The sequence below is a fragment of the Dromiciops gliroides genome, chromosome 2, assembly GCF_019393635.1.
Source record: "Dromiciops gliroides isolate mDroGli1 chromosome 2, mDroGli1.pri, whole genome shotgun sequence".
NCBI lineage: Eukaryota > Metazoa > Chordata > Mammalia > Microbiotheria > Microbiotheriidae > Dromiciops > Dromiciops gliroides.
The window spans coordinates 83046232-83060037 of record NC_057862.1 but is presented as its reverse complement, the minus strand read 5'-3'; positions in this window follow the sequence as shown (position 1 = coordinate 83060037).

The following is a 13806-nucleotide window of genomic DNA, read 5'->3' as shown; positions in this document are numbered from 1 at the left end:
TTCTTCTGGTACTGCTAACTTCACTATACATCAGTTCATATAAGTCTTTCCAGGTTTTTCTGAAATCATAGTGCTTGTCATTTCTTATAGCACAATAATATTCCATTACAATCATGTACCACTTCACACATTCCCCCTTCTGTACCACAGTTTGTTCAGTCATTCTCCAATTGATGATCATTCCTTTAATTTCCAATTCTTAGCCACCATAAAAAGAGCTTCTATAAATATTTTTGTACAAATAGGTCTTTTTCTCTTTTGGAGCATGTCTTTGGGATATGAACCCAGCAGTGATATTGCTGGATCAAAGGGTATATACAGTTCTACAGCCCTTTGAACATAGTTCCAAATTGCTCTCCAGAATGGTTGGATCCAGTTCACAATTCCACCAATAGTGAATTAGTGTTCCAGTTTTCCCACATCCCCTCCAACATCCAACATTTTCCTTTTTTGTTATATTTGCCACTCTGATAGGCATGAGGTGGTACCTCAGAGTTGTTTTAATTTGCATTTTTCTGATCAATAGTGATTTAGAGCATTTTTTCATATGACTATAGCTTTGATTTCTTTGTCTGAAAACTACCTATTCATATCCTTTGACCATTTATCAGTTGGGCAATGACTTGTATTTTTATAAATTTGACTCAGTTCTCCATATTTTTGAGAAATGAGGCCTTTAGCAGTGATACTTGTTGCAAAAATTATTTCCCAGTTTTCTGCTTTCCTTATAATTTTGGTTACATTGGTTTTGTTTATGCAAAAGCTTTTTAATTTTACATAATCAAAATTATCTTTATATTTTGTAATGCTCTTTATATCTTCTTTGGTCATAAATTCTTCCCCTGTCCATAAATCTGACAGATAAACTACTGCATGTTGTCTTAATTTGCTTATGCTGTCACCCTTTATGTATAAATCATGTACCTATTTTGACCTTATTTTAGTATACAGTATGAGATATTGGTCTATATACCTAGTTTCTACAATATTGCTTTCCACTTTTCCCAGCAGTTTTTGTCAAACAATGAGTTTTTGTTCCAAAAGCTTGGATCTTTGGGTTTATCATATACTAGATTACTATGGTCATTTACTATAGTATAATTCGTACCTGTTCTATTCCACTAATCCACCATTCTATTTCTCAGCAAGTACCAGATTGTTTTGATAATTGCTGCTTTCTAATACAGTTTGAGATCTAGTACTGCCTCTCTGTCATTTCTAATCTTAGATAGTTACCTAGAGTTCTCAGAGATTAAGTGAATTGCCGAGGGTCACGTAGTCAGTATGTGCTGAGAGGTAGGAATTCTATACACTACATGACAGCTGCCTCTACAGGTTACACATAAATAATTTGAAATATAGATAAAAATGTTTTCCATTAACAATCATCATTTTCTCTGCTCTACAGCACCCATGGGGAAAAAAGAAAAACAAAACCTATGGACAAAATATGAAAAATAAAGCAAAACATATTCCTACATTGTCCATGTTAAAATGTATGCCAAGTTAACAAGTTAATAAGCACTGATTAGGCACTTGCAGTGTGCCAGGCACTATACTGACTATAAATGTATTCAAAAATAAAGACTGACCCTGCTCTCAAGGAGATTACATTCTAATGGGGAAGACAACATATAAAAAGAATTTGAAAAACACTCATAGGTATACATAAAGTGTGGAATTTGCCCAACATTACACAGGTAGAAAGTGGAAGAAAAATGATTCTTAAGATTTCAAATCCAGGGCTCAAAAATTTTAGATCTATTAACAAATTCTTTATATTTTTCAACAGCCTATTCTTTTATCTAATTTCTGATGACTGCAGAGTTATCTTGAATTATTCAAATTGGTGTGCCTTCATAGCTCAAAGTTTGGTTGGTTGTTTGTCTTCTTGACTACTTGCAAAGGTACCTGGCCCATGCTTTGTGCATGTCTATAGGAACACTTATGATCTTTAGTTTATTTCTGAACTTTCTATCTTTAATTCCAGTTGCCTGGTTTATGTAAAATTCATATGCTCTTTCAAAGCTCTTTTGTTTCTCTTCTGCCAATTTCTCTGTATTTTTGAAGTTCACATTTGTCATTCTCTCTTTTTTTTTAGATCCACCATCACTCTGAAGAAATTCTAAATTATGAGGTTTAAGTTGTCTACTTTGCTATTAGACTTCATTAATTCTGCTTTGAGAGCATTGATTTTCAACCTAATTATCTTCAAAACATATCATGTTTTAAGGGGTCATTTCTCCTTAGAAACATTCTGGTGTTTTTTATTGTTCCATGCTCTCTGAGTAATTCCAAGAGTGCACTGACATGCCTATTTTCCTCACAACTCTCTAATATTTATCATTTTCCTTTTTTACACTCTTTACTAATCTGATGTGTGTAAAATTGAACTTTATAGTTGTTTTAATTTGTATTTTTCTAATTGTTACTGATTTGGAGCATAATTTCATGTGGTCAAGATACCTTACATTTCTTCCTTTCAAAACTGCCTATTCTTGTCCTTTAGGGGCAGCTAGGTGGTACAGTGGATAGAGTACTGGTCTTGGAGTCAGAAGGATCTGAGTTCAAATCTGGCCTCAGACACTTACTAGGTGTGTGACCCCCTCCACAAAATTTAGAACCAAAGAAGATATAGAGAGCATTACAATTGCCCCATCCACAAAACTTCTTATTCATATATTTTGAATACTTATTAACTGGGATGAGACTCATTTTCATGTAAATTTAAGTGAGTTATATGTATCCTATTTATATATGTGCATATGTGTATAATTTTATATATATATACACATATGCCATATATTATATATGTTTAAAATGAAATCTTTAGGACAGAAATTTGCTGCAATGTGTTTTTTTTTTTCATTTGATTGTCTCCCTTCTAATCTTAGCTGCATTGGTTTTGTTTATACAAAAACATTTTTTAAATTTTGTAGTCAAAAGTAACCGTTTTATCTTGTGAACCTCTTTCCCTTGAATTGTCATGAACTCTTTCCTGATCTGAAGGTCTGAAATGTAAATTTTTTCTTGCTCTTCCAATTTGTTTATGCTGCAAGTACAACCTTCTTTATATTCATCAAGTATCCATTTAGAACTAACTTTGGCATGTAGTATGAGATATTGGTCTGAATTGTATTTATGACAAACTGTTTTCTAGTTTTGTCATGGGAACTTGTGACCTGGCTTAGGAGGGCTAACTCACCCAAAGAATTGAAGGCTTATAGCAAATCTTGTATAATAAAAAGATTTGTTAGGAGAGAGGAATATGTGGCTGGGAGACAAAGTCACTATGGACACTGTCTTGCTGAGTAGGAAAAGAGCTGGTCTCTTTATATGTTTACAAACAAAGAAAGCTATCAAAACAACTTGGGGGGGGGAGGACTGAAACAACTGTGAGGAGATACCTAGAGTTTGAATAATTGGCTATCAGCACCCATGCACATATTGTATGTCATCTTTGTTCCTTGCAAACCAGGCTACACTTGCATTCCTGAGGTGGGAGGCAGAACTGTTTTTCCCTTGGGAAACTTTAAGAATTCTTACATTTCATATAGTCCCAAGTTCCACTACACCCATTACAATTTTTTCAGCATATTGGTTCAGTAGCTAGATTTTTGGGATTTCTGGAATATTAGACACCAGATATGTTTGTTTCTATTTTGATTGTTACAACTTAGTAGGATAATTTGGTATTTGGTACTCCTGGGCCCCTTCCCACTTTTTCATTATTTCCCTTGAAACTCTTGACCTTTTGTTCTTCCATATGAATTTTTTTTTCGAGCTCTAAAAAACAATTATTTGATACTCTGATTAGTATGGCACTGAATAAGTAAATTAATTTACAAAGAATTGTTATCTTTTGATATACTGGATCAACCTAATCATGCACAATTAATATTTCTCTATTTAAGGCTGCCTTTTTTCCATAAAGTGTTTTGTATTTATATTCATATAGTTACCATATGTATCTTAGTAGTTAGATTCCCAATTTAAATATTTTATACATTTGCATTTTGTACATTCTACAGTTATTTTAAATGAAATTTCTATATTTCTTCATTCTGAATTTTGTTGGTAATACGCAGAAATGTGCTTACTTTACATCCTACAACTTTGCTTAAGTTTTTTATTGTTTCCATTAATTTTAGTTGACTCTCTAGAGTTCTCTAAGTAAACATACAGCTAAGTGGCAAAATGGATTAAGTCATAGCAAACATTCTTTTCCAACAACCTGAAAGGTGACCATCTACACATGGACATCACCAGATGATCAATATAGAAATTAGAGATTGATTATATACTTTGCAGCTAGAGATGGAGAAACTCTATACAGTCAGTTGAAATAAGACCTGGGGTTGACTATGGCTCAGATCATGAGCTTTTTATTGCAATTTTCAGACTTAAATTGAACAAAGTAGGGAAAGCCATCAGACTACCCAGGCATGACCTAAATAACATCACTTATCAATATGAAGTGGAAGTAAGAAATAGATTTAAGTGATTACTTCTGATATATAGAGTACCTGAAGAACCATGGACAGAGATTCACAACATTGTACAGGAGGCAGCAATAAAAAGCATACCAAAGGAAAAAAAAGCCCAAAAGTGAAATGGCTATCTGATAAGACTTTACAAATAGTTGAGGAAAGAAGGAAGATGAAAGGGAAAGGAGAAAGGGAAAGATATATATATAACCAAATGCAGAATTCTAAAGAATAGCAAGGGGAAATAAAAAGGTCTTCTTAAATGAGAAATTAAAAGAGAAGAAAACAATAGAATGGGAAAGATGAGATCTCTGAGAAAATTAGAGATATCAAGGTAACACTTCATGTAAAAAATGGGCATGAAAAAAGACAAAACTAGTAGGAACTTAACAGAAGGATAAGAAATTAAGAAGAGGTTGCAAGAATACACAGAAAAATTTCATGAAAAGTCTGTCTCACTTGGGAAAAGGGAGAGTGCAGCACAGGACAGAGGGTGTCTGGCCAAGCCAGCAGGAGGCTCTTAGCCACAGCACAGATCAGCAGCTATATCACCCTGGTTTGGGTTCAGCAGGCTAGTGGAACAGCAGGCCAGCTCTAAGGCCCTAGCCCCAATGCAGAAAGCCAACTGCCAGCTGGAAACACACACACACACACACACACACACACACACACACACACACACACACACACACCAGACATGACTAGATTAGGCCAACCCAACACAGTGAGCAAGCTTCAAGTTCTTGAGGCCCTGGAGTGGAAAACCAGTGATCAGACCCCTGGTCCCCACCACAGGAAGCTTTGAACAGTGCTCCCTGTAACCTAGAAGCAAAGCTCAACTTTAAAAGTCATGAGACAGACTAAAAATTAGTAATAAGGAGAAAAGAACCCTGACCATAGAAAGCTACTATGGCGGCAGGGAAGACAAAAACACAAACTCAGAAGAGGATAACATTGTCAAAATGTCTACATGAAAAGTCTCAAAGGGGAAGATGAATTTATCTCAAGATCCAAAAGCCCTCTTGAAAGAGCTCAAAAAGGATTTTAAAAATCAAATAAGAGAGATAGAGGAAAAATAGGAAAAGAAATAAGAGTTATAGAAGAGACAGTCAACAGTTTGGAAAAGGAAGGACAAAAGTTGACTGAAGAAAATAATTCCTTAAAAATTACAATTGGCCAAGTGAAGAGTAAAAAAATCCAATGAAAAGTACAACTCCCTAGAAATAGAATTGGACAAATGGAAAAAGAGGAGGTACAAAAGCTGACCGAAGACAATAATTCCTAAAAAAAAAAAAAAAAGAATTGGTTAGATAGAAGCTAATGACTCTACAAAACATAAGGATTACATCAAACAGAATCAAAAGAATGGAAAAAATAGAATAAAATGTAAAATACCTCATCAGAAAAACATCTGACCTAGAAAATAGATCGAGGAGAGATCATTTAAGAAATACTTGACTACCTGAAAGCCATGATTGAAAAAATAGCCTGTGCAGCATATTTAAAGAAATTATCAAGTACTACCCTTATATCCTAGAAGCAGAGGATAAAATGGTCATTCAAAGAATCCACCAATCACCTCCTGAAAGAGATCCCAAAATGAAAACTCCAAGGAATATTGTACCCAAATTCCAGAATTATTAGAGGAAGGAGAAAATACTGCAAGTTACCAAAAAGAAACAATTTAAATATCAAGGAGCTACAGGACTTGGCAGTTTCAACATTAAAGGATTGAAGGACTTGGAATATGATAGTCCAGAAGGCAGAAGAATTTGAATTACAACCAAGAATCAACTACTACCCAACAAAATTGAACATAATCTTTCAGGGGAAAAGATGGATATTTAATGAAATTGGAGACTTTAAAACTTTCCTGATGAAAAGACCAGATAATTAAATCTTCAAAAGCAAGACTAAAGAGAAGCATAGAAGTTTAAACAAGGGTGAAAATGTTATTCAATAAGGTTAATCTGTTTATATCCCTACATGGGAAGATGATACTTGTAACTCTTGAGAATTGTATTTCTATTAGGGAAGATATGAAGAGTATACATAGACAGATGGTGTGGGTATAACTTGACTTTGATGTGATGATAGAAAACAAAATTAAGGTGTGAAAAAAGAATTGTACTAAGAGAAGAGGAAAGTGGAAGCAGAAAAGGGCAAACTGTACCACATGAAGAGGTGCAAAAGACCTATCAGAGTCGAGAGAAAGACTGAAGGGGGTGAGCATTATTTGAACCTTACTTCCATTGGATTTGGATCAAAGAGGGAATAATATGCACACTCATTTGGGTACAGAAATTTATCTTACCCTATAAGGAAGTAGAAGGAGAAAGAGGTAAGAAAAGGGTAGAGGCTGAAAGAAGGGAGGGCAGAAGTAGAAGAGGGAAGGAGAAAGAAAAGGGAAGGGGCTGATAGAAGGAAGGACAGATTGAAGGAGTTGGTGGTCAGAAGTAAAACATTGTTGAGGATGGAAAGGATGAAAGGAGAGGGAAAAGTATAAACAAGGGGCAAAATTGGATGAAGAGAATTACACAGTAAGTAATCATAACTATGGATGTGAATGGGATGAACTCTCCCATAAAATGAAACAGCAGAGTGGGAAAAAACTAGAATCCTACAATATGTTGTTTACAAGAAACACATTTGAAACAGAGAGATACACACAAGAATAAAGGTAAAAGTCTGGAGCAGAATATATTTTGCTTCAGCTGAAGTTGTGGTAAAAATTATCTGTGGTAAAGATTAATATCACAATTTTAGCTGAATCATTTGGGAGGGGCCACACCTGGCCCACACCAAGGTTATATATGCTACTGAGGTCAAAAGGAGAACTCTCCATAGGCAGCTTTTGTCTTTATTTTTCTTTTTTTTTTTTCATAGGCAGCTTTTGAAGGACCTCCCCTTTTGGGGGAAGGGAGATTGAACGCTCCCTGAAGGGAGGCAGGCTGCTTCCAGAATGCTAGGCGTCTTCTGGAACTTGGTCTTTTCGGTCTTGGCCCTTGTGCTGGTGGTGTGTTCACTCTCTTGTCTGGCAACTCCCCTTGCAGTGGCCTGTTGGCTGTTCTGGCAGCACAAGCAACTGTAGACTTTCAGGTTCAATGAGTTAATTACAGAAAACCCTGAATTCCTTTGAACAAGCTAAATTGGAAATGGTCTGGGGTTGCATAGATTAAGTTTAGAGTTAAGAGTATTTATCTGTATTTCTATTTTCCTATTTCTTTATCTTTGATTCTTATTGGTTTCACCTTTGTTGTTTAATTAATTCCCAGGTAATAAAATCTGATCCTTTTGTGAACTAAAGCTTAGAGGCTCCTTTCTTATTGGCCTGGGAGAAATATCTAAAAAGGGCAGTTCAGAGGGGAGGGTAAACCTAAAAGGTCCCTCATATTTCTGGGACCCCAATATTAGGTGAGTCACCCAAATAACTCTCTGTATATCAAATTTTTGGCCCTCACAAAGTTAAAAAAAAAGCAGGGGTAGTAATCCTTATCTCAGACAAAGCAAAAGCAAAAATAGATATTAAAAGAAATAAGAAAGGAAATTACATCTTGCTAAAAGGTACCATAAATAATGACATAATATCAATACTAAACATGTATGCACCAATTGGTATAGCACCCAAATTATTAGAAAATTTAAGTGATATACAGAAAGAAATAGACAGCAAAACTATATTAGTAGGGGACCTCAACCTCCCTCTCTTAGAACTAGATAAATCTAACCACAAAATAAACAAGAAAAAAACTTAAGGAGGTGAATAAAATTTTAGAAAAGTTAGATATGATAGATCTCTAGAGAAAATTGAATGGTGATAGAAAGGAATATACCTTTTTCTCAGCAGTATGTGGCAAAAAAATTAACTATGTATTAGGGCATTAAAAACCTCATAGTCAAATGCAGAAAGGCAGAAATAGTATATGCATATAATAGTAAATGATGCAATAAAAATTACATGTTTATCACATGTATCTTTACACAGCAACCATGAATCAACTACCCGGAATAATTGAGCATAATCTTTCAGTGGAAAAGATGGACATTCAATGAAATAGGCCATAGAAAAGGCCATGGAAAGAAAGACTCAAATGTAATTGGAAACTAAATAATCTCATCCTAAAGAATGAGTGGGTCAAAAAAACAAATCATAGAAACAATCAATTTCATCAAAGATAATGACAATAAGATCAGGGGTGAAACAAGGATGCCCATTATCACAACTCTTATTCAACATTTTACTAGAAATCAAGAAAGAAGAGCAATGAATTGGGCAAGCAAAAAAAAAGCATGCCCAATTGACAAAAATCATCACCATTTCTATATATGACCAACAAAGCCCAGCAGCAAGAAATGAAAAGAGAAATTCTATTTAAAATAACTGCAGACAAAATAAAATATTTGGGAGTCTCCTAGTCAAGGTAAACCCAGGAACTATATGAACACAGAAGACACTTTTCCCACAAATAAAATCAGATATAAACAATTAGGAAAATGCCAATTGATCATGGGTAGGCTAATCTAATATAATAAAAATGACAATTCTACCTAAATTCATTTATGCAGTGCCATACAATGAAACTACCAAAATTATTTTATAGAGCTAAAAAAAATGAATAACAAAATTCATCAGAAAAATAAAAGTTCAGGGGGCAGCTAGGTGGTGCAGTGGATAAAGCACCACCCCTAGATTCAGGAGGACCTGAGTCCAAATCTGGCCTCAGACACTTGATATTAACTAGCTGTGTGACCCTGGGCAACTCATGTAACTCTCAGAAGAAGGAGAAGGAGAAGGAGAAGGAGAAGGAGAAGGAGAAGGAGAAGGAGAAGGAGAAGGAGAAGGAGAAGAAGAAGAAGAAGAAGAAGAAGAAGAATTCAAGAATATCAAGGGAATTAATGGGGAAAAATGCAAAGGAAGGTGGACTACCTGTACTAGATCTAAAACTATATTATAAAGCAGCAAACATCAAAACTATTTGATACTGGCTGAGAAATAGAGTGGTAGATCAGTGGAATAGGTTAGGTACATAAGACACAGTAGTAAATGACTATAGTAATCTATAGTAATCTATCCAACAGATAAACTTATAGACTCCAGCTTCTGGGATGAAAATTCATTGTTGACGAAAATTTCTGGGAAAACTGTAAAAGAGTATGGTAGAAACTAGGCATAGACCAACATCTTGCATCATATATGAAAATAAGGTTAAAATGGGTACATGATTTACACATCAAGGGTGATACCATGGGCAAATTAGGAGAGGAAGGAATAGTATACTTGTCAGATCTATGGAGAGGGGAAGAATGTATGACCAAATAAGAAATAAAGAACATTATGATATGCAAAATGGATACTTTTGGTTACAAGCTACAAAGGATTTGCACAAACAAAACCAATGAACCAAGATTAGAAGAAAAGCAAAAACCTGGGGAAAAAATTTTACAGCCAGTGGTTCTGATCAAGGCCTCATTTCTCAAATATATAGAGAACAGAATCAAATTTATAAAAATTTGAGTCATTTCCCAATTGAGAAATGGTCAAAGGATATGAACAGGCAGTTTTCAGATGAAGAAATTAAAGCTATCTATAGTCATATAGAAAAAAATGTTCTCAATCATTATTGTATAAAGAAGTACAAGTTTAAACAACTCTATGATACCACCTCATACCTATAAAAATGGCTAATGTGACCGTAAAGCTAAATGATAAATGTTGGAGAAGATGTGGGAAATGGGGTAAAAATTATTTGTGGTAAAGATTAATATTCCCGTTTTTAGCTAACTCATTTGGGAGGGGCCACATCTGGCCCACCCTGAGGTTTCGAAGGCAGCTTTTTGAAGGACCTCACCTTTTAGGGGAGGGGAGACTGAACGCTCCAGAAGGGAGGCGGGCTACTTCCAGTAGGTGAGCTTGCTCTCATTCTTTCTGCTTGGCCCCATGTGGTGGTGGTGCATGGCGTGTGTTTGTGCTCTGTCAGGCAACTCCCTTTGCAGTGGCCCATGTTTGCTCTGTCTTGGTGGGTGGTGAGTTACTTACCGAAAACCCTAAATTCCTTTGAACTAGCTAAATTGGAAAGGGTCTATGTTAAGCTTAGAGTTAAGAATATCTATCTGTATTTCTATTTTCCTATTTCCTTATCTTTGATTTTTATTAGTTTCACCTTTGTTGTTTAACTAATTCCCAAGTAATAAAATATGATCCTCTTCTGAACTAAAACTTAGAGGCTCCTTTCTTATTGGCCTGAGAGAAATATCTAAAAAAGGGCTGTTCAGAGGGGAGGGTTAAACCTTAAAGGTCCCTCATATTTCCAGGACCCCAATATTAAGGTGAGTCACCCAAATAACGCTCAGTATATCAAATTTTGGCCCCCACAGAAAAATTGGGATACTAATGCATTGTTGGTAGAATTGTCAATTGATCCATCCATTCTGGAGAACTATTTGGAACCATGCCCATAGGACTATAAAACCATGTATACCCTTTGAGCCAGCAATACATCTACTAAGTCTGTATCCCACGTACAAAAATATTTATAGAAATTTTCATTTGTGGTGACAAATAATTGGAAATTGAGGGGATGCCCATCAACTGAGGAATGGCTGAACAAGTTGTGGTATATGAATGTAATAGGATACTATTGTACTATAAGAAATGATGAGGGCAGATTTCAGAAAAATCTGGAAAGACTTACATCAACTGATAGTGAGTAAAATAAGCAGAAACAGGAGGATATTTATACATGGTAACAGCAACATAGTATGATGATCAACTATGATAGACTTAGCTCTTCTCAGCAATGATATAATGATCCAAGACAAGATCCAAAGGACTCATGATGGAAAATACTCTCCACATCCAGAGAAAGAACTATGGAGTCTGAACAAAGATTGAAACATACTATTTTCACTTTTTTTGTTGTTTTCTGTTTTTTTTTCTCCTGGTTTTTCTCTTTTGTCCTGATTTTTCTTTTACAACATGACTAAAGTGGAAATATGTTTAATATGTATAACATATATCAGATTGCTTGCTGTCTTGGAGCAGGAGGAGGGAAGGAGAAAAAATTGGAATTCAAATATCTTACAAAAATGAATGTTGAAAACTATCTTTACATGTTATTGGGGAAAAATAAATAATATTAAGTGAAAAATGTTTATTTTTGTCAATAAGCTCATAGCACTGTATAGTTTACTGACAATATTTCAAACATACAAATGAGTTAAGTAGAATTTATCAAAGAATTTTTTGATTCCTAATCATTAAAGTTCGCCATGGATTTGACCATCAAATTTGTATTTTAAAAATGAAAAAAAAAACTATACAAGAAAGATCTTAACAATAACCATGTTACTATGGTTACTGATATAGAGACAGACATCCTGGAGAATAGAGTCAAGTGGACCTTAGGAAGCATTGCTAAAAATAAGGCTAATGGGGGTGATGGAATTCCAGCTGAACTATTTAAAATCCTAAAAGATGATGCTGTTAATTCAACATGCCAGCAAATTTGGAAAACACAACAGTGGCCACTGGATTGAAAAATATCAGTTTACATCTCGCTCCTAAAGAAAGGCAATGCCAATGAATGTTCAAATTATCAAACAATTGCCCTCATTTCACATGCCAGCAAGGTTATACTGAAGATTCTGCAAGCTAAGCTTCAACAATATGTGAACCAAGAATTACCAGAAGATCAGGCTGGTTTTTGAAGAGGCAGAGGAACTACAAACCAAACTGTTTACATTTGATGGTTTATGGAAAAAGTAAAAGAATTTGAGGAAAAAAAGTCTACTTCTGCTTCATTGATTACACTAAAGCCTTTGAGTGTGTGGATCACAAGAAAATGAAGCAAGTGCTCAGATATGGGAGTACCGGATCCTTGTATGTAGGATAAGAATAAACAGTTAGAACCAAAGGAAGAACAACTGATTGGTTTAAGATTGGAAAAGGAGTAAAAGGAGGCTGTATATTGTAACTCTATTTATTTTACTTATATGCAGAGTACATCATGTGAAAAGCCAGGCTAGATGAATCAAAAGCTAGAATTAAAGTTTCTGAGAGAAATATCAACAATCTCAGATATGCAGAGGATACCACTCTCATGCAGGAAGTGAAGAAGAATTAAAAAGTCGCTTGATGAGGGTGAAAAAGGAGAGTCTATAAGCTAGCTTGAAAATTAACATTAAAAAAAAAAAAACCTAAGATCTTTACAATTGGTCCCATCACTTCCTGACAGAGGAAGAAGAAATGGAAGCAGTGTCAGATTTTATATTCTTGGGCTCAAAGATCATTGCAGATAGCAACTGCAGCCATGAAATTCCTTGGAAGGAAACCTATGGTAAATCTGGAAAGGTACAAAAAAGCAGAGATATCACCTTGCTAACAATGGTCATTACGGTCAAAGTTATGGCTTTTCCAGTACCAATGTATGGCTGTGAGACTTGGAATCTAAGGAAAGCTGAGAGCTGCTGAATCCATGCTTTTAAACTGTAGTGCTGGAGAAGACTTTTTAGAGTTCTTTGGGCAGCAAGGAGATCAAATCTGTCAATACTTAGAAATTAATTCAGACCATTCACTGGAAGATCAAATAGTGAAGCTAAAGTTTAAATACTTTGGCTACATGATGAAAAAATGGACTCATTGGAAAAGACCGATGCTGTAAAGAATGAAATCATGAGGAAAGTGGGCCTGCAGAGGATGAGATGAGGATGAGAGAGGATCACGAATTTAGACAGACATGGAGAGAGAGTGGACAGAAAGGCCTGCCAGGGTATGGTTGAAGGGATAACAAAGAGTTGGGCATGACTGAACAATAATACTATTTGCTAAATACTGGGTATACAAAGAAAGGTAAAAGACAGGCCCTGCTCTCAAGGAGCTCACAGTCTAACAGAGACAACAGGTAAACAATTACGTACAAACATTCTTTATACAGGATAAATTGGAAATAATTAACAAAGGATTGGCGGAGAAGGAAACCCACAATCTCTCCACTCTAAATCCTGCCCTCTTTATTTCTAATACACTATGACGCAAAGGGACTCTATAATTGTAACCTGTCATCCGTCAATGAATAAATGCAAATCTGTTCTCCACTTCCTGGGCTAAGAAACTCTTGGTCTACTTTTGACTTCATTCTTTTAACTACCCCCGCATTTCTCCACTGAGCCAAGTGCTGGGACTTACAGCTCCTTCTGTCCTGGGCTGGTCTAGAGCGGAGTGGGGCGGGGCTGGATACTGGACAGAAATGAGATCCACTTCCTGGTTCCCCTGGAAACTAGGCCTCGCATGGTAACGCACAGAGAGCAATGGTTCCCGATC